The 23116-nt window shown below is 39.3% G+C and overlaps 1 protein-coding gene across 7 annotated transcripts in view; it reads left to right on the top strand.

The window, feature by feature from the left end:
* The window catches only part of pard3aa (par-3 family cell polarity regulator alpha, a), a 516002-nt gene that overhangs the window by 97196 nt on the left and 395690 nt on the right, over window positions 1-23116 (top strand). The gene's annotated exons all lie outside the window — the stretch shown is intronic.

The following is a 23116-nucleotide window of genomic DNA, read 5'->3' as shown; positions in this document are numbered from 1 at the left end:
CTAACAAACAGCCAATATCCTAGTAATATGTAATCCATTCTCATCCTAGGGCGTCATACTGACGCTTTTGCCAATTCGTATACATCCAACGCACATGGCACCCTTTAGCCTCAATATAACACCCACAGAGCTGTGTTTGGCTATGGGTAGGTTTAGGTCTGGGGTAGTGTTAGGGTTAGACCACTAGGAGGCCCATATGAAGAGTTTGGTTCCAAAACGGCATAAACGCCATTTAAAAAAAAAATGAGTTACTGCAAAAATCTGACTTTTCAATACCGACCAGATACAAAACAATGTTTAATTTTACGTAAAATTGGATATCCGTCGTGTTATTATGTAATGTTTTCTCCCTTTCTTTCCAAACCGCGACAAACGCCAGTCTCCCTTTTATGCAAAATGCCACATATCCGCTAAACCAATCACAACGCACCATTCCACGCAATGTAAACAGTAACGGCAGCGCTTTAACTAACCCGGCTTCCTAGGTTTTCTCTATTTTGTCCTTTCGATCAACAAACAAACAAAAAAATGAATAATTTTGACAGCATTGGTGAACCTGCGGATAAGGCATCCTGCATGGGTAAACGTGACATCGAAATCGAATCATTTACGTGAGGAAGAAGATGGACTCGGGAGGAGGAAATGCCGGCTGTTGCTTGTTCTCACACGACAGCATCAAACTTCTGTTACGCTGACACACTGACCCCAGAGGATCTTTTGGAAAACTTTCAGTTGTTTTATTCAAAGTCAACGAAACCCGAGCAGGACCAAGCCAGTTTACAGCTGATCGCCGTCAAAAAAGTTCACCGGCGACGTCCCAAGGTTGACAACAGCGATATCATTAGATCATGCTTAATAAATCATAATTCATGATGATGTGCTCGTCTTGGTTAATGTTTTAATTAAGGTTTTGTTCATTCATGAAGTCATGAATGAAAAACGTTGAACTGTTAAAAAAAACGTTGTTAGTTCCTGATAATATTAATATGAATTAATGCATAATTCATTTATCCATGAATTCATGATAATTCATGACATGAACCCTTATATTAAAGCAATGGATTTATAGTATGTACAAGAAATTCAAAGTGTATAAAATTTTATTTTGATTAATTGCATTTTGAAAAAAAATAAATTATTGGATTTATTGCATTTTGGGGGAAAAAACGATCTGTTTTTATAATAAATCTTTGGAAATCAAAACCTGGATTTCATTTTTTATTGTTATTATAACCTACAAATGTGAAAATTTAAAACCGAAAATAGTGGTTTTCATCTTCCCATTTTCTTGCTAAAGAAAACACAGTTTTACTCAAATTCATCAAAATGGATTTATAGCGTTTTGGAACTAAACTCTTCATATATATCTGCGTCTCATATTGACGGTAAAGGGTGCCATGTGTGTTGGATGTAGATGAAGCGTCAGTATATGACGCCTTGGGATGAGAACAGGCTGTAATATGCAAGCTAATAAGCAAATCGCGAGAATTGGACCCTAAACTAAAGTGTTACCAAAAGTTTTAAACTGACTGACCTTCATATAACAAAATATCTAGGACATAAAAGTGCTGTATTTGAAGAGACACCCATCCGTGTCTTCTGTGCATTTCCCCCCCTGTGGTGCATATGTGTTTAAAACAGTGGTCCCATTTCAAACACCCCATCCCGACTGAGGCAATCACTCCCGGTGAAATGCTCGTCGTGTGAATCACTCTCACACACAATACGTGGGATAACGACAGAGCCCCAAATGTGCCATTTTCTCTCCTCCGTCAACGGGCTCTGAATGGCTTCATTATGCTGCTGATTTCAAAAACAAAAGATAAAGATCGAGGCGGCACCATGAACGGCACAAACGCATGCCTAAATAAAGTGGTTTTGTATTGCTCAGTCGGGGGGCTGTGTCTCTTGCTGTTATACATAATGGCACCTGTTTTAAGAGCCATCATCCATAAGCAAACCTCATCGTGGTAACCAAAACTCAGGATTGCATATTCTGCTAAACCATTGTTGCCATCATTTAGACCGAACAAACATATATCAGTGAATCGACTCGTCTGGAAAGACCAGTTTAGATTGACTAGTTTGAGCTGGTCACGTTGCCCTCCCTATTGTTTAGATTATTGATTTGCCTATATGGGTTTCAAGTCGCTAAATACCATTTACATCTGGTTGTCCTCAGTCATAAACATTTCTGGTTCAGCTAGCCAAGACGTCTGTGGGACACTAGGCACCAGTACATCCATAAATCAACATTTAGTACCAGATAAATATACCATATGGTGCTTTTTCAGCAGGGATTATCTATATTAGTGCATTGGCTGTATTTTATTTCATTAGTCTCTTGAACAGTAACATCAGATGGTCCTGGTAATCAACAAGGAGTAATTGTATTGACTTATCTGCTGATTTTAGGTTATGAAAATGAAGCAATGCTCAGTTTTGAAGCCTTTTAAAGTTTAATCACAAGTGGATCGCAATATATGTTTGAGGATGTAATTGAGTATATGAACAGAAGGGGGCGCTGTGGTTCTTCACTTGAGTTGTGTTTGCTTTTTTTTAATACTTCTGTGTGATCAAACACTCCCCAAACACAAACTGACTACCACTCAAACTCAGCATCTGTGTGTGTTTTTTTCATATTGCAAAGGTTCGTTTGCGTTGAGGATAAAACAATTTGCGTGTTTGTGTGTGTGTAAGCTAAAACCATTTTTTACTCGCAACTAAACATTTTTCATGGCTAACATGTGCACTCTTTTTACTTGTTTAATGCTAGCTTACATCTGGATCCAATGCACATAATCACCTTATGCAGAAGACTACAGACTTCACCAAACCTCTAACACACATAATCCTCAATACTCGCCTCTTTGATCTATCTTTAATCATCCACGGACTCCCCCTACGGATACATGTGATGGACAGACATGCATTATTTTTTAGTAGATGATATTTTCTAGGGCATGACTCTGATTCTCCAGCCATTAAGAAAGCGTACATGTTTCCAACTAGGCTTTGAACTCCTACGCCGAGCAGCCCATCCTTTTGGCCGAGGATCTCCGACAGAGAGCCGAAGTGCATTGAGGAGCTTAAGTTTACCTCTGAAAGTTCACAGTTGGCTATTGGACATCGTTCTTGCACTGTGTGTTCAATGATAGCCTGCGGTCTGACCACTTTTCCTTCTGTTGAGCCTCAAGCGAAAGGCCTTGTGGAATATCACATTCCCATAGTCTGCACCTCACTGTAAAAATTAACATGCTTTATCTAATCAATAGAATTGTGGCAAATGATTACAAGCAATATTATTAATTAAATTTAACAAATTAGAATTGAGTAATAATTAATCAAAATATTCCTTAAAAGTTGACCATTTAAAATGAGTAAAGAGAGAAAACCGTCATTTTAAAACAAACCTAAAACGAACACTGATCACCATAATGGTGACTTAAATGTACGTTTTTTTTTTGGTCGTTGTTGTAAGTTTTACTCATTTTAAATGGTTAACTTTTAAGGAATTCATTTGATTCATTATTACTCAATAATAATTTGTTCAATTTAATTAATAATATTAATAATATAATTTTTTTTTTGATTAGATAAAACATCTTCATTTTTACAGTGCTTTGTGGATGGGTTGGGGATAAACACAGAGAAAGGACGTGGAAGAGAGAGACAGCGAGACAACGTGAGTCTTTCAATCCCATCACCTAATTCTCATTTAACAAATCATTCGGCAGATGCATGATCCATGAAATGGCTACAAACCAAAGGGATTTTCTCTCGTCGCTCATTCTCTCTTTTTTCTATTTGGCTAAATCTCTCCTTTTTCGGAGTACAAGCTTTTTTCTGATTCATTTTGGTTGGTTTTGTAATCCCTTTTCTGAAACATCACACGCTAAGGGTTCAGAATCCATACTGATATCATTAATCCCTGCAGGATTCTGGCATGCGTGCGTTTGTCTGGCCTCGACGGACAGAAAACTCCGAGGTAGCCATTGTCTGTTTTCGGTTAATTGATCGACCAGTCTCAGCGGATCGTCCGTCTGCAGCTTTGGAGAGGACCCCTCGCTTTTATTGACTCTCTGTTGGGTTCCCGAGGAAATACAAATCACTTTTATCAGGCCTCCAGATGGTTTTCCCGTTGACTGATATCCTAATGCATCTACCCCGCTGTCAGAGTGACTCGGCCTGAATGCATTCAGGTGTCGTCTTCTCTACATCCTCACCCAACTTTCCAGAGTCTGAGAGCTTTTTTCCAAAGTCTTTAGCTACTTTAGCCTAATCTTTGATTCATGTTGTCTTCAAGATATTGTGAAGTTTGGATATGGATCAAAGGCTTTCCGGCCTAGTCGTGGATAGCTCAGGGTTTTAATGCCGTACCCATCTCAGTTCGGCTTCCTCTGTCATTATCTCTCCTCCCCCTACTCTCACTCCAAATGTGAATCCAACATTGTATCTCCTGATGCCTCTTTCAGGGATTGCATCTTACTGTAGCGCCAGCGGGAGCTGAATCGAGCTAATCGTGCACTAAGCATCAGCTCATCATTGATGTAGTCCCAGGAAAACTTTCTGGATTGGCAAGCTAAGACTTTGAGGAGAGGAAGGATTTCTATGTGGTTAAATCTTCGCAATCCTAAGGCAATGACACAGCTCAAGTTGATTCTGCAGCTCGGCACGATGAGTCAACCGAGAGATGCGGAACTGCTAAATCCACTCTTCCTTAAAATAACCTAGGGTTGACGTCAAACGTATTGATATTAAAGGAGTAGTTCACTTTTAAAAAAAACTTTTGCTGATAATTTACTCACCCCCATGTCATCCAAGATGTCCACGTCTTTCTTTCTTCAGTCGAAAAGAAATTGAGGTTTTTGATGAAAACATTCTAGAATTTTCTCCATATAATGGACTTCAATGGGAACCAAACGGTTCAAGGTCCAAATGAGAGGTTCAGTGCAGCTTCAAAGGGCTTTAAACGACACCAGACGATGAAAAAGGGTCTTATCTAGGACCCTTCGAGTCATGACTCAAAAAAAGATTCGTTCATTTTGGTAACAGGAGAGTCATGAACGCTCATCACAGGCGAGCATTTATGCTTATAAAACTTAATTTTTTATTTATTTTTGAAATGGCTGATCGTTTCGCTAGATAAGACCCTTATTCATCGTCTGGTGTCGTTTAAAGCCCCTTTGAACAGTTTGCACTGAAACTCTCATTTGGACCTCGAACCGTTTGGTTCCCAATGAAGTCCAAATCCCGGAATGTTTTCATCAAAAACCTTCATTTCTTTTCAACTGAAGAAAGAAAGACATGGACATCTTGGATGACATGGGGGTGAGTTTTTTTTAAAAAGGTGAACTACTCCTTTAACAAGTTCTTTGGCCGGCTTAACTGGCTTTCATTTGGAAGACATAATTTGTCGGCTGCTAGAAAGGTCATTAAACTCAACATCTCTTTTTAATGGTCAAATGAGAACATTGTCTAAACTGATCTATGACCCGAAGGCCACCGGATTCAGGCTTCGGTGAGGCAATGCATGCAATAAACTTGCCTCACTCTGCCCCATTCCTCTCAAGAAGACTCTTCTATAGACTGTCGATCCGCAGTCCATAACCTTCCACTCTTGATTTCAAGCGCAGTGCCCTGACATCCTGCGACGCTCAGTTTTACGATAGCCTAGGGTGATGAGGTCACTTAAATGCCTCATCCTGTAGTAGCATGCCATTGGATTTATGACAGTGCTCCCTCTGCGGATACGCAAGGGCCGGATAATTTCTTTATTAGCATGATTTCATATGTTTGTGCTGTGCAAGCTCTAAAAACAGAGAATTCACGGGCCTAATTTGTCTCGCTCCACGAGAGCCGGTTTTATATCTGTCTGAGAAGTGGTGTGTTTTCAGGGGCAGATTGCTCACATTGGAGAGCTCATAAAGATGATCCAAACGTATCTCCATCGAATCCTGCCAAAGTGGCTCTCACTGACTTGGCAGCGCTGTGAATGTTATTTGGTTCAAATAAATGGTACAGATTGTATGGTCATTCATAGCTTTTGTAGTGTCAACCCCCACTATGATATTGTGGACCATTTTGAGGAATAGATGGGCAGGTATGGAATCGGTAATTCTTCATCTTTGTTTGCTTTCTCTGCTTGCCTTCAAAGAGTCTGACACCTTCTGTCTCCTCTCTGTTTTTCTTTTCATCTATCTCTCAGTCAAGAGGAGGGAGGCGTGCCCCCCACTGGTGTGTAAATAGGACAAGGGGTGGGCGAGGATACTAAGAGGTGTGTGAACCGAAGGGAGCAACGGGAGGATGCCACATGCCGCTTGGTTATTTTTTGTAAGGGCCACAGCAGGAGTTTAGGGAGTTTCCGCTCGAAGAGTCACAAGAAGAAGCACGATACTCTTACACAGTGTGATTTAGAAAGATGGGAGAGGTGTAGGTATAAATAGATCGTCCTTTTCTCCTCAACTTAACCCCGGCTGTCTTTCCTTTTGCCTGTTTTGTTTCAATCCCCCTTCACTCCATACTCCAAGGCAGTGTTGTAGTACTCGAGACTCGGACTCGGTCTCGAGACCATATTTTAATGGTCTTGGTCTTGTCATGGACTCGTGTGCATTTGGACTCGGAATTGACTCGTACTCGAACATTTTTGTTTTTTAGGTCTCGGACTTATTCCCGAGTCCACTCGAGTTCAATTAAAAATATTTTTCATGATTATTAATGTATGTTAATAAAATATTTCTTTAAATTGCCACCTACTATGTGGCCTTTTTACCCTAAACTGATCATATTTTTTAAATTCTAAGTAAATTCAGTTAAAAAAGAAAGGATTTCTCTAAGTAAATAAAAGTAAATTAGGTAATCAACCCTCACTGGTCTCGGTCTCGACTCGGACTCAAACGTCTCTGGTCTCGGACTTGACTCGGACTCGACTCTCTCTGGTCTCGGTCTCGACTCGGACTCGAGTGAGGTGGTCTCGACTACAACACTGCTCCAAGGTCTTGGTTATTGACCTTGTTTTTGAAATATTTACATGTTTTTGTGCATTTGTCAGACAACTTTATCCAAAGGGACTTGGGTATAGAGTTCATGCATTCACTAGGAATCTAAACCATGCCCTTGTCCAAAGTGCAACAGCTGTGAAAGATGGTTGCTAATTTGTTTGCCAATGGTCCAACTGATCGGACATTCAATGACCAGTTTGGACCAGATATAAATCATATCAGAGGCTGGCTTTTGTTGGATTTTTCACCCTTCTTTCACTGTACACGTGTTTATGGTGTAGTTGTTTGGGGATGGCTTCTCTGTTAGGTCTGTGCTGAATAGGCTATACTTTACACACCATTTCTCTGGCCACTTACTGATAAGAACCTCATTACGCATCAAATGGGCACAAATTGCCTCATTCTTGCAATGCTATCTGGATGAATAGATCCCTCCTTTGCTCTGAGGCTGTAATAGAGCTGTGTTTGTGTGTCTTCCTAGCATGCTTCTATTTATGCTGCGTCTCTTGTTTGTGCTTCTAAGTCTCTGACTTTTGTTGTTGTGTTGCACTTAAAGCACTTACTGAGGTATATATTTGTCTGTGGATATACCTCCTTGCTGTACAATGTAAATACACACAAGCAACCGTAGCCCTAGCCAGATTGCCTGGCTTTGTTTGCATGCTCTTAGGGAGTAGAGATAGGGGCTGATACTGTGCTATCAGACGACTGGAGGAGGGAGAGGAAGAGTTCTGTTCACAATCACCTATCTGGTTCGCCGTTAAGCCAATTAAGCTCATTACCAGTTCAGCCCATTCTGGCACTTTACACGCACACTCGCGCAGAGAAACATATGCGGCTATAAAGTTTTCCTAGTGTTTGGAACAAATGTTCAAACAGTGTTTAAACAAGCAGCATGCAATTTTTAACAGTGCATTAGACTGATACTTGAAGTCAGACTTTCAACTTATGTGGAAATCTAGTAGGAGTGTAACAATACATGTTTTCATCCAGAGCCATCACAGTACAGACGTCATGGTTCGGTGCATGCAGTTAGACGACGAATACAGTCAGTCACAGGCGGTCCACACTCCAATCCTGAAGGGGGCGTGCACGGTAATGCAATGCTGTTTGCTAAACACCACAAAAGGAGAAAGAACAGCTCATGTGTGAATGACTTTGAACCTCTTTGGACTCGGTCTGGTCTTGGACTCAAACCTCTTTGAAATTGGTCTTGTCTTGGACTCAAACCTTTTTGGACTTGGTCTTGTCTTGGACTCAAACCTCTTTGGACTTGGTCTTGACTCGGGCTCGAACCTCTTTGGACTCGGTCTTGTTTCGGACTCGAACCTCTTTGGACTTGGTCTGGTCTTAGACTCGAACCTCTTTGGACTCGGCCTTGTCTTGGACTCGGTCTTGTTTCGGACTCGAACCTCTTTGGACTCGGTCTTGTCTTGGACTCAAACCTCTTTGGACTTGGTCTTGACTCGGGCTCGAACCTCTTTGGACTCGGTCTTGACTCGGACTCGAACCTCTTTGGACTCGTTCTTGACTCGGACTCAAACCTCTTTGGACTTGGTCTTGTCTTGGACTCAAACCTCTTTGGACTTGGTCTTGTCTTGGGCTCGAACCTCTTTGGACTCGGTCTTGTCTTGGACTCCAACCTCTTTGGACTTGGTCTTGACTCGGACTCGAACCTCTTTGGACTCGGACTTGTTTCGGACTCTAACGTCTTTGGACTCGGTCTTGTTTCGGACTCGAACCTCTTTGGACTTGGTCTGGTCTTAGACTTGAACCTCTTTGGACTCGGCCTTGTCTTGGACTCGGTCTTGTTTCGGACTCGAACCTCTTTGGACTCGGTCTTGTCTTGGACTCAAACCTCTTTGGACTTGGTCTTGAGTCGGGCTCGAACCTCTTTGGACTCGGTCTTGACTCGGACTCGAACCTCTTTGGACTCGTTCTTGACTCGGACTCAAACCTCTTTGGACTTGGTCTTGTCTTGGACTCAAAACTCTTTGGACTTGGTCTTGAATCGGGCTCGAACCTCTTTGGACTCGGTCTTGTCTTGGACTCAAACCTCTTTGGACTTGGTCTTGTCTTGGACTCAAACCTCTTTGGACTTGGTCTTGACTCGGACTCGAACCTCTTTGGACTCGGTCTTGTTTCAGACTCGAACCTCTTTGGACTCGGTCTTGACTCGGACTCGAACCTCTTTGGACTCGGTCTGGTCTTAGACTTGAACCTCTTTGGACTCGGCCTTGTCTTGGACTCGGTCTAGTTTCGGACTCGAACCTCTTTGGACTCGGTCTTGTCTTGGACTCAAACCTCTTTGGACTTGGTCTTGACTCGGGCTCGAACCTCTTTGGACTCGGCCTTAACTCGAACCTCTTTGGACTCGTTCTTGGACTCGTTCTTGAACCTCTTTGGACTCGGCCTTGTCTTGGACTCGGTCTTGTTTCGGACTCGAACCTCTTTGGACTCGGTCTGGACTTGGACTCAAACCTCTTTGGACTCGGTCTTGTCTTGGTTTCAAACCTCTTTTGGACTCGGTCTTGACTCAGACTCGACTAGTCCTGGTCTTGGACTCGACAAAGGGGGTCTTGACTACAGCCCTACCTACAGAGCTATTGTTATCATGCATGCAAACCTAATGTTTGCTGCACTAACTTCTGACCTCTCATTTTAAGATGTCAGAAGTGGGATGTGTACATTTTGAATATACCACATTTCGGTGTGTGGAAATCAATAAACATAAAAAAAGAAACCCCGCTGATGCACTGTTTTGTGGCTTGGCACAGCGTTTAGTGTTCACTGAGGACAGACAAATTACACAATGCTGGAAACATATCGTTTTGGAGCTGCTAAGGATTCATTGTGCACCAACACTAAACCAGTGCTTCTGAAAAGTATAGAGTTCTTAGTATAAAACTGAGTTGCAATAGTTGACATGGTTATTAGTTTGCTACCCATTTTTTTTAGCTGAGGTTAAATGAGGACATTTTTAAAGCACCGCTGCCCCATGGCATCCCTGTATTGTTCAGTCTGTGTTAATTAGAATCAGCATCCGCTCGCTCTCTGTGCCCTATTGGGGGTTGCCGAATGTGTTTGCATGCTGTTGCCCCCTGTGGTGAAGGTTATGTATTGCGGACATGCACCTCACGTTCTGGACCCCAGGGCAGGGAATTAGACTGGTAAATAGGTCAACACTGAACACAAAAGAAACTATGGCAGGTGAAAGTGGCAGTGCTGTGATTCTCATCTGTCAGGAATGGGGAATGGGGGATTAAATAGTCTGGAATCTCAACTCAATTTCCTTTCACGCCCCATACCTCATAAGGAACGATCTTAACCGCACACACATGATTGATCACACAAAGCAGTTACACACAAGTGCATTCATGAGATACAGGTGCAGTAACACACATAATCAGATGCTGTGTGGCAGATGCATACGCATACACAGTCTATAAATATTTAGATTAAATCCTTATCACTCCAGTTAATTAGCACAAAAATTACATTCACAATGAGATACGATCAATCAACATTCAGCCGTCTGCAACCACTGTTTACAGTGACCCTCAGTGTTTGCATGAATACTAATGCGTGCACCCACACAAAGCTGCATGATTAATGAAGGCAGTTTGAGACAAAGACCAGGGTCACACCTCTCCTCTCCTCCCATGGCGGCGCATCCAATAATAAGACCTGTTTTAATAACACCGACTCTTTTTAATAAAGCTCCATCACCTTGACGACTGATCCGGGCAGGATTCCACGCCGGCCTCGTGTGCCCGGGAAGCACTGACCCCATTGACACGGGAACCCCTCTGTGTATAAAGTCATTTTTTGATTTAAGGAAAACACACATCCTATTGTTCAGAGGCTCCTCTCTCTGCATTTTGGGAGATGAATTTAAGGCCTTGACATCGCCTTTGACCCAATAGTGTAATGTACACTGAGAGACCACATGCTGAGCCGGCAGTCGCGTTGGCTGGCTTTGGCAGGATGGCCTTGAAATAACAGTAAGACTTCACAAAGCATACTTTTTCCATATTAGTCTTTTAGGATTGTTGGGAGTTTGTTTTGTTTATACCCGTTTGGGTATTTTTTTAAAGGTTATGTAGTTTATCATTTCTGCGGCACCACTTGAAATGGCAAAATTACGACTTTTTTGTTTTTTTTATAATTCCTCTTTTAAAACTTGAACAATGTCTCTTAAAAATGACTTTTAAGCGAGTCTTTAATTGGCCGGACAAACAGAAAATTACACAATTGTTTAAACTTTTTAAACAAAATTGAGAAAATCAACAAATGAATAGTCTTCTTAGTTATTGTTGTCTCTGCACATTAAAATGTTTTTATTTTTATTTTTAAAGAAAAACTATTACATAATCTTTTAAGGGGCCTTATCATGGACAACATAACTGTATTTGCTTTTTAAATCAATGCATTTTGACTCTTTAGCTACTTGACCTGCTTTGGTAAACAACAGTGGGAATTGTACCGGTAAGTAGAGATTAGCCAATCATAACATTTAAGTAATTTGCATAAACCTAATGCCTGGTTCAGATTCCACAATTTATTTTTGTCTTTTACGATAGTCACTGTGTCAGATTACGCGATTTTGACTCCTAAAATCTTTTCGTGTCGTGGACCAGTCATCACGTGCCGTCTTTAACGGCGTGCATGATGTCATCGAGAAGGCGAAACTAGTAGCGAGTGACTTCCGGAAACGAACGTAAACAAACAATGGATGAAGCGGTGAGTGTTGTATTGGCTGTCCTGTGTTAAATATTGTTTTCTTATATATTTTTACTGTTAGTTTTAACGTTAGCACCATCGTCTCTCTTTCGTTTCGCCATTTTTGAAAGTTGTGTACGGAAAAGCTTCTGTGCTCCTATTGGTCAACCTCAATCATGTGACGGAACCGTCGTGGACGACCGTTAAAAAAATTAAACATGCTAGTCTTTTTGTCGTGATGTCGTGAAGCATCGCAGACGTGACGTAGGTTGTCGCCCACTATGACACACTATACGAGATGATACGATCGAATCTTGCGTCCCAACGCCCGTTGTCGTTTACGAATCCCCACGACACCATACGTCAAACAGATCGTGCCAAAATCGGGCTAAAATCGTGTAATCTGAACCAGGCATTAAAGGTACAGTAACAATTCAACCTGCTTATGTCCTATGGCCTACCTTACATCTTACATCTCCGCCTTGCAGTAGCCAGAACTGTTTTTGGTGCAAAATAAAGTTTATTTGCTAACATTGCCGTCTGAAGTATGCGGATGTGTGTTTTCTGACTGCAGCACAGTCTTCAGTGTGTCTCTCGGCATGTTTTAGAGGTACCACAGGCCTGTTTAGCATTCACACTGGCTCTCTGTGGCAGCCGATTGTAAAACTCATTCTCTCTCATGCGCTTTCCTCTGGCCCGTTGAGAGATGGCATGTCTGTCTCTCACATGGATGCCTGCACCTGTCAGATAGTCTCTTCTAAACATACCGTAACACAGAACACAACCAGGGTGCGAATTACAGGGGGGTGTGGGGGGGTCTGACCCCTCTAAAGAAGGCTTGAACCACCCAGATGGACGTCAAAACTAGATGTATAAGTCAGTTACATGTAATATGGAGCTTTACTTGTAAATATGAAGATGCATTTCTGTAACTCCAAATGATTTTAAATTGTAATTTTGGCATCCCCTGAAATGTTTCACACCATTTGATATTACCTAAGCAAGTAAACACGTTCATTCAAGGATGTGCATTTATTTCTTGGACAGAGCAAGTCTCTAAAATGCATGTGCAGAGTTTGTTTGAGTAATAATGTGTTTTTGTAAAAAAACAGTATTTGTTAACCCTCTGAGACCTAAGGGTATTTTTACAATAAATTTTCCGTCTGGTGTCATTTACTAAAAAAGCTTGTAAAATATCAACCCTTTGGTGCACAGACAATTGACACACCTCTTTTTTTTCAGGACAAATTGAACTTTCAGCAAATTTGTGTTACATTGATGTCACCTGAATGTAAAATAAGTTATGGGACCATAAAGACAAATGAAAAAATAAATCGGAAATGGAATCACTCAATTATTTATTGAAATCACACACAAATAAATAAAAGCTAAGCAATTTTCCTCTGGAAAATAGTTTGTTCATGTCTTTTGAGTCCTGGAGCACAGGAATAAACATTATAACTTGTACAGAACAAAAAATATTGACATTTTTCCAAAAGAAGTCCAGGCGTTTGGGGCCTCATGAAATTCACTGGTGCCAAGCCTCAAAACAGTAATCACACAGAGGGCCACATCACAGGTTTTGCATTTCTATTTTATTTATTCTTTTATTTATTATGTTCTTTTTATTCTTTTATAATACATTTATACTACTATAATACTTTTTTACAGTAAATAAATAAATGGCACTTCAGCTGGGTCTATCCTGGTAATCTAGTTCCTCATCTGTCAAAAAGCTCTGTTCTCCTGAAAATCCTTCATCCTGCAATGCACCAAAATAGACCAGCGCTTTATTTACGTCCATTTCGCTGTGTTTCTCTGTGAATCGCGCGTCTCCGTGAGTCTCTCTATCTCTCTACACTATATCAGCGCTTGGTTCATGCGTAATGACGCACACCAATGTTTACAACGGATCAGCCTGTAATTGGTCAAAAACCATCACATGAAAACATCACATGATATCCAGGATGTCCGCTAGCATCAAGCTAGCGGCAAAAATGACCGAATATTTATGAATTATGGGCTTCAAGATTATCAAAGTTTGACATAAAGCGTTTGGATTTATTGCTGAAAACCTCTGAAAGGAAGCACAAGTTCCAGGCTGGATAGAAAACCTTCTGTAAAGGCTAGAAAGACCCGAAAGACACCCCCGTGATGGCTAGCTCGTTAGCTTTCTGCTGGAAAAAACGGTAAGAAAATCGATAAATCTGTCATCGAGTTATGTAAACATTTATCGGAGGTGACGTGTGGCATCGTCGACGACGCCGTCGGGCTCAGGGGGTTAATGTTGCTCTGTACGCACTGAATGACTATGATATAAATGATGTAGCTAAACACTCATCTGAAGGATTATTAGGAACACCTGTTCAATTTCTCATTAATGCAATTATCCAATCAACCGATCACATGGCAGTTGCTGCAGTGCATTTAGGGGTGTGGTCCTGGTCAAGACAATCTCCTGAACTCCAAACTGAATGTCAGAATGGAAAAAAAAGGTGATTTAAGCAATTTTGAGCGTGGCATGGTTGTTGGTGTCTGAGTATTTCACAATCTGCTCAGTTACTGGGATTTTCACACACAACCATTTCTAGGGTTTACAAAGAATGAACATCCAGTATGCGGCAGTCCTGTGGGCCAAAATGCCTTGTTGATGCGAGAGGTCAGAGGTGAATGGGCCGACTGATTCAAGCTGATAGAAGAGCAACTTTGACTGAAATAACCACTCGTTACAACCGAGGTATGCAGCAAAGCATTTGTGAAGACACAACACACACAACCTTGAGGCGGATGGGCTACAACAGCAGAAGACCCCACCGGGTACCACTCATCTACACTACAAATAAGAAAAAGAGGCGACAATTTGCAAGAGCTACCCAAAATTGGACATTTGAGGACTGGAAAAATGAGTCTCGATTTCTGTTGAACATTCAGATGGTAGAGTCAGAATTTGGCGTAAACAGAATGAGAACATGGATCCATCATGCCTTGTTCCCACTGTGCAGGCTGGTGGTGGTGGTGTAATGGTGTGGGGGATGTTTTCTTGGCACACTTTAGTGCCAATTGGGCATCGTTTAAATGGCCTACCTGAGCATTGTCTCTGACCATGTCTATCCCTTTATGGCCACCATGTCCCCATCCTCTGATGGCTACTTCCAGCAGGATAATGCACCATGTCACAAAGCTGGAATCATTTCAAATTGGTTTCTTGAACATGTCAATGAGTTGACTGTAGTAAAATGGCCGCCACAGTCACCAGATCTCAACCCAATAGAGCATCTTTGGGATGTGGTGGAACGGGAGCTTCGTGTCCTGGATGTGCATCCCACAAATCTCCATCAACTGCAAGATGCTATCCTATCAATATGGGCCAACATTTCTAAAGAATGCTTGTTGAATCAATGCCACGTAGAATTAAGGCAGTTCTGATGGTGAAACACAGTATTAGTGTGGTGTTCCTAATAATCCTTCAGGTGAGTGTACATTACAAGTGGTCTGGTAACAACCAGCAGACAATTGCAGCTCTTCAATTGGTTGAATAGACCCTGAGACATGAATGATTGAAGGTCTCCTGGACCTGCACGAATGACAGCCATCCTTCGTTATTTCTTTGTAAAATGACCTCCATGTCTTTTTTGAGACGAGTACATTGTTGTAGTGCAAAATAATGTCCTCCAGATTTCCTCAAATCCCTGTTTTTAGTTATCTGGACTGGGCACCACTAACAAGAAGAGCTTGTTCATCAGCATGTTTAACAAAAACGTAAGTCTGAAGATAGTGTAGTTGTTTGGTTCCTGTATGTACTTGCCTACGTAGAGGAGGATTTTATTGGAATAGTTCACCTAAAAAATGAACATAATTTGTAGTTATACTTTAGATGAAGAGATAGCTCCACTTTGGTTCATATGCTAAAGGAAAAATACACCAATAATGTGACCTAGTCATACAGAGAATAGTGTGTGTTGTTTCCTATTATTTGTGTGACAGAAGCCAATTCCAGCACTGCATTCAGGCTGTCGGGCGTCTGTGTTTTGCACATTTACAGGAGTGTTTCTCCGCTTTGAGTTTCAGATAGAGACTCCTTCAGAACGAAGAGATTGATGGAGGTTTTAGACAATCCTGTCAGGAGGACATTGTGGAAACATTGTTTGTGATATGAAAGATATGTCTGGGGAAACATTTCTGTTCCTTTTCAACAAATGATCCGCGAAAAGAGGCGTTTAACCTTCAGGAAATATTAGTCCGTCCCAGGAGGACTCAGATTCGATATTATATGTGCTCTTTTATTTTACATTAATTTTATATGGTGTTCTTCAGTTATGAAACAATGTTATTTAAAACTTGAGATGTATACGTCACATCTGTGTTTAAAATGTATACAATAAATGTACAAAATAAAAAAAATAAATAAATTTAAAACGTCACAGGGTTGCAAATTTAGCTGAAGTAGTAGTTTACTTAAAAACAAACAAAAAAAACTCCTCCATGTCATCCAAGATGTCCGTGTCTTTCTTTCTTCAGTCGAAAAGAAATTAAGATTTTTGATGAAAACATTCCATTATTTTCTCCATATAATGGACTTCAATGGGAATCAAACGGTTCAAGGTCCAAATGAGAGTTTCAGTGCAAACTGTTCAAAGGGCTTTAAACGATTCCAGACGATGAATAAGGGTCTTATCAAGCGAAACGATCACTCATTTAATAAATAAATAACAAAGTTTAAGTTTTATAAGCTCAAATTCTCGCCTTGCTGTGTTCTGTGATGCGTGTTCGTGACTCTCCTGTTCGAACTCGTTTATCAAAATGAATGAATCTTTTTCCAAATCAATTCGATAAATGAATCAAATGACTTGTTAAAAAGATTTGTTTATTTTGATGAACGAGTTCGAACAGGAGAGTTCGTCAAACGTGCATCACAGAACACAGCAAGGCGAGCATTTGAGCTTATAAAACTTAAACTTTGTTATTTATTAAATAAATGAACGATCGTTTCGCTCGATAAGACCCTTATTCATCATCTGGAATCGAGTAAATCAATCATATCATGATACTTTTTTATTTCTGGGGGCATTGTGTAAAATCAGATTTTCAATGTTTCCAGAGCCGTGTCTCAATATGAGGAACAGGAGAGCGTCTCCGAGGTTTTCTAGGGGAATCCCAGCAACAGTGAGAGTGTAATTCAGTTCTTACTCGACTGTTTCAGATGTTTTTGGTGTTGTTGTTTACCCAGAAGCGTTGTTGGAAAGGTCAGCGTTTATTGAGTTTTCAAAGAAAAGGCGCGTCTAAAAGCCGACTGAGAAAGCCATACGTTTGGCTTGTTCACCGATGGACACAAGAACAATCTTCACTGTCTGTTTCCTCACATCAAGCGCAAAGGTCACGCTGTGCTCCAATGAGATCTTACAGCGTTCAGACGGCGGGCGACATTTTAATTGTCATCCGTTTAGTTGTTAAAAATGATGGACAGCCACTTCACTGAGGCGTTTACTTCTCCTCTCTCCTTTTAGAAACTCATTCATCATTCATCATCCTAATATGGGGAACATTGTGCATCTTTTTAAGATATTGGAACTTTATATTGGATATTGGATCTTTTTTTTTTCACATAATACATTTTTATTTTCTCTGTTATCAATGAAAGCTTTCCGCCACTGAATAAAAGAATTTAAAAGATAATTTCGACATTGTATCTCACAATTCTGACTTATGTTTTTGCAACTGCAAGTGCAATTTTGAGAGAAAAAAGTCAGAATTGTGCGATAATTACCTTTTTTATTTTTTATTCACACTGTAAAAAAATATTGATGGTTTAACTTAAAAAAGTAAGTAACCTGGTTACCTTAAAATTTTAAGTTCATTGAACTGGAAAAAGTGAGTTAATACAATGAAGGAGAATGATTTAACCATCAGAAACTCAAAATTATATGTTATCTGAACTAATTAAATTATTTAAGTTGATTTGACAAAAGAAAAAATGTTGTGATTACTACACTGTAAAAAAAATATTGTTGGTTTAACTTAAAAAAGTAAGTAACCTGGGTTGCCTTCAAATTTTAAGTTGATTGAACTAGAAAAAGTGAGTTATTAAAATGAAGGAGATTAATTTAACCATCAGAAACTCAAAATAATAAGTTATCTCAACTAAATAAATTATTATAAAGTTGATTTGACAAAAGAAAATATGTTGTGATAAATCTTGAAAATATTTTTTACAGTGAAAAACAGTGTCCACAGTTTTCTCTTTGTGCTGTTTTCTAAGATCATAGCAATGCAGCATACATTTAACTCCATTATCACTGTCTGTTTATCTAAAAAAGCAGCTATAGGGGGTTGAGTTGTGTGTGTTTCTAATGTATGTATCACGCGTGTGCCCATTAGGCGTCTAACAGCAGCTCCTGTGGGGCTGTTTTGTCATCGCTAATAGGACTAAAGTAGAAGCCCAGACTCTCTTAACTTTGCTGAAACAACACTGAGCGATGACAATGATATGAATCATGCGATACTGTAGCATGTGTGTGTGTGTGTGTGTGTGTGTGTGTGTGTGTGTGTGTGTGTGAGCAAATGAAGAAAAACACCCTTTGGATGCTTATGTTCCAAGCAAAATAAAGTCATACATCAAGCGCCTTATTTCGCGTCACCCCCGCGGCCGACTGCAGAGAATATCTGACTGCTGTAAACCGCCAGGTTATTGGTTATTGGAATACATTTTACTCTTGTTATTTCAGATACTTAGATAGATTTTCCCCTAGTCATTAAAGGCGTAGTTCACTTTTAAAAAAACATTTGCTGATAATTTACTCACCCCCATGTCATCCAAGATGTCCACGTCTTTCTTTCTTCAGTCGAAAAGAAATTGAGGTTTTTGATGAAAACATTCCAGGATTTTCTCCATATAATGGACTTCAATGGGGTCCAAACGGTTCAAGGGCCAAATGAGAGTTTCAGTGCAAACTGTTGAAAGGGCTTTAAACGATTCCAGACGATGAATAAGGGTCTTATCAAGCGAAACGATCGCTCATTTAATAAATAAATAACAAGTTTAAGTTTTATAAGCTCAAATGCTTGCATTGCTCTATTCTGTGATGCGCGTTCGTGACTCTCATGTTCATAAAAATGAACGAATCGTTTTTTTGAGTCATTTCGTTCGTTGAATGAACCGACCGTTTTTTTTTTTTTTTGAGTATCCTAGTAAACACAGCCGGTTACTGTATGTCTTAAGTGATCGTAAAATGCATAAGTGTAACCGTATATTAGATCAGTGCATTCGCTCTTAAAGGGACAGCAGCCTATTATTCCCAAACCAACCAAACAAAGGACAAATAAGAGATCACTCACCGCTCTTGACTGAATAACTTTAATAAGGATTGATTGATTCATACGGATGTTTAACGAATATGTTATTTTACATTTGATGACTTTATTAAATGTCTGAACCTGATAAATATTGTCAGACCTATACCTGAAAAGCACTGTTTATTTCATTTGTATATTTCTTATATTGTATTTATTTGAGGTTTTGCTTTTAATTTGATTAGTTTTGTTTTATTAATAACTGTTTACTTGTCTTTATTTGGTTTAAATGTATATTAGTTAGGCCTTTTTGGACCTGTGGTTTCAAAGCTGGAGTAGAGAATTGTGATTTTTCACTAGTATCTAAAATGTTGGTGTTTCATAACCGGTAAAACTGATTTATGGCCAGTAAATATTCTGAAGTCACCAGCCATTTGCAGGTTTTAGGCCCTGGTTTTGTGTGTCATGTACTTTAATCTATAAAGTGAAGGTGTGCTTTGTCAAACACCTTGTTTGCTCATAAAATAAATCTTTGCTGTGATTCGGTAATCGTGCTGAAGAACAGATCATGGTTCTGTTCTGTTTTGTTCTGTTTTTGCGCTCCAACACACAGGATTTGATCATTTATTATCTGTGTTTGATTCCTGAACGCTCCTCAGCGGCAGTGGGTCTCGGGGCCGTGTGAACGGAGAAAAGTCGTGTTGTTCCAGGACAGAAGTAGCCGACCCGTAAAGCACAGGCACATCTCTCCCCAGAGCCTCACGGACCAGCCATTACAGTCCGTGTTAGCTTTCAGTCAATCAACAGGGTCAGAGGTCACGACACTTACATGACGGGCCTTGTGTTTAGGGTTAGGAAAACCCTTTTTTTATTTCATTTTTTTTAATCAAATTTTTTTTGTTTAGTTTTTCTTTTTTTCTTTTTGTGGTTTGGGTTTTGATTATATATATATATATTTATTTTGGTTATTTATTATGTTTTTTCCTGTTTTAATTTGTTTGTGGTTTGGGTTTGATTTTATTTTATTATTCTATTTAATTCTGTGTTTTTGTTTAGTTTTTATTTTATATTTTATTCAATTTTATTTTAGCAGGTTTTTATATTTTTTTGTTTTGTTTCTTTCTGTTTTAGTTTTGCTTTCCTTTGCTTACATTTATTTTTTTATTTTTTTATTTTTCATTTTGTTTTAGGGCTGTGAGACGATTAATCGCGATTAATCACATCCAAAATAAAAGTTTGTGTTTATGTAATATATGAGTTTGTAGTGTGTATACTTATTTTGTATATATAAAAACACTCACATGCTTGTAAATATTTAAGAAATATTTGCATGTATATACTTTATATATATTGATACAAAATTAACATTATACATAGATATAAATATTTGATATAATAACACCATATTTTTCTTAAATATATACATGCATATGTGTGTATTTATATATACAAAATAATTATACACACATCCATATATTATGTAAACAAAAACTTTTATTTTGGATGCGATTAATCGTTTCACAGCCATATTTTTTTTTCCTTAGTTTTTTTTTGTGACCCCAACTAAACATAAATTCCTATCAAAAACATGAAAAATCATACAAATCTGGCGCATTCACTGAAAGTGTGTGTCAGGTGTTGAGTCGCGAAGTGTGTTGAACTGCTGATAAAGGTCTTTTGTATCGCGGCCTCCAGGAAGGAGAAAGTTCCTCAGCAATAGTGAGATGTTCTCATTTATCACCAAGAAGACCATTAAAAAGTGCAGCTTTTACTCCGGATTGAACACCGTCCTCTTTCATGCCCTGCAGACAGAAGAGGGGACACGCTGGTGCACTCTGGGTAAAAGGAATAAATGGCCCCACCGGATAAAGCACAGTTCATAAATGATAGCAGCCAACAGGAAAGAGGAGAAACATGATTTATCCATTTGCAAAGTGAAACGCCTTTCACTGTATGACCATTTCTTTAATATTTTTTTAACAAAAAAGAGAATACCTTATCCTCTAAATAATGTATAAAAGGACAAAAATATATAAACAAGTAATTTTATTATAAATATTTTAATTCAATTTAATTTTGCATTGCGTGTAATTTTTAAAATCTCAAGTATATATGACTATATATATGCATATATGAATATTTTGTGTTTTGTTTTGTTTTGCTTTGGTTTATTTTTATTTTTAATTAATACATTGTTTTTTGTTGAACCCCAACCAAGCAAAAAATTTTAAACAAAATAATTTAATTTAATTTAATTTGTATTTTTTATTTAATTTATGTATTTATTTAATTTAATTTAATTTTATTCATTTCATTATTATTTTTATAATAATAATAATAAAAATTATTATTTTTGTTTTATTATTTAATTATTTAGTGAATATTTTGGAATAATCCGGTGAATGAAGTCATTTACAAATGAAATGCACGTCACTTATGCTTCATGTGTTGAAACAATGATTCAAATGGACGTCCTTCGTTAATCTTGGTATGCAGCAAATATTACAGCAGAGCACTGTGGTGGAATGTCTCTCTCTCTCTCTCTCTCTCTCCAGTTTTGGTGGTAGCAGGTGGTACGGTGACATCTGGATGATAATGAACTCTCCTCTGGGAATTCCCTTTTTCATTTTCTCTCTCCCTCCATCTCTTTTAATCTGTACCTCATCAGGCAGGTTTAGGCCCTCCAGAGCTCCTCCATTACCCATGATGCCACCCAGTGATCATCCTCTCCCTTTCTTCACCTCTTCCCGCATACCTTTTATCTCTTTTCCTTTCACTCTCCCTCCGTGTCTCTCACACGGGTTCCTCCTCCGGGATCTCTGCAGCACGGGACTATAATGATGCGTTAAATCCCGTCGTCTGCTCCGGCAGCTGTTGTCCCAGAGGAGGAGGAGCGAGATGCATGCGTGTCCGCTTCAGTCTCTGGTCAATGTGCTGTGACTGCTCGCGTACAGCTGGAGGAGCCGGGGTTCGGATAATGTTCTCTGAACTTGCTTGATTAGCATTAGCCGAAGTTTGGGAAGAACCGAATGGAGCGTCATAAGCGCTTCCGTCTGCAAAGTGATCAGATGTTGCTTGCTGAGAGCTTTTGGCCATTTCTGAAATGCTCTAATGTGGTGTGCAGTGCAATCGATCAGTTTTCCGAGTGATTACTATAGAAACTGTTTCCACTTCAGTCAAAAATGAAAAGGTAAATGTGAGATATTGTTGAGATCTCTTTTGGAGTTCTAGCATACGACCTTTTTCTTAGCAGAAACATCTGAAGACTTTAGACGGATGTTCTCACACCAAAAAAGTCTAACAAATGGACGTGTAAAGCTGTGGAAAAGTGGAAGTGTAGAGGAAGGAATATTAAAATATGATTTAAAAAAAGAGTGGTGGGTTAAGAATCAAACCCTGGATAACAAACTGCCAGAACGAGGGAGAAACAAGAAAAAACGAAAGAAAAAAGGTCTAATAATAATATTTTCATACATCCAAGATGTCCATGTCATTCTTTCTTCAGTCGAAAAGAAATTAAGGTTTTTGATGAAAACAATCCAGGATTTTCTCCATATAATGGACTTCAATGGGAACCAAACGGTTCAAGGTCCAAAAGACAGTTTCAGTGCAGCTTCAAAGGGCTTTAAACGACACCAGACTGAAAAATGAACAAATCTTTTTTCGAGTCATTTGGTTGATTCAACGAACGAAATGACTCAAAAAAAGATTCGTTCATTTTAATGAACGAGTTTGAACAGGAGAGTCACGAACAGAACAGGGCAACGAGCATGTTTGCTTATAAAACTTTATTTTTTAAATGAGCGATCGTTTCGCTTGATAAGACCCTTATTCATCGTCTGGAATCGTTTAAAGCCCTTTGAAGCTGCACTGAAACTCTCATTTGGACCCTGAACCGTTTGGTTCCCATTGCAGTCCATTATATGGAGAAAAATCCTGGAATGTTTTCATCAAAAACCTTAATTTCTTTTCGACTGAAGAAAGAAAGACGTGGACATCTTGGATCACATGGGGGTGAGTAAATTATCAGCAAACGTTTTTTTTTTTTTTTTTAAAGTGAACTACTCCTAAAAGGAGAAACTAATATATTATATAGACTCAGTATA

The sequence above is a fragment of the Pimephales promelas genome, chromosome 22 (assembly GCF_988280905.1).
Source record: "Pimephales promelas chromosome 22, fPimPro1.hap1.1, whole genome shotgun sequence".
NCBI classification, from domain to species: Eukaryota; Metazoa; Chordata; class Actinopteri; order Cypriniformes; family Leuciscidae; genus Pimephales; species Pimephales promelas.
Note: the sequence above shows the minus strand (reverse complement) of the source record. Positions and strands in the feature narration are given on the sequence as shown.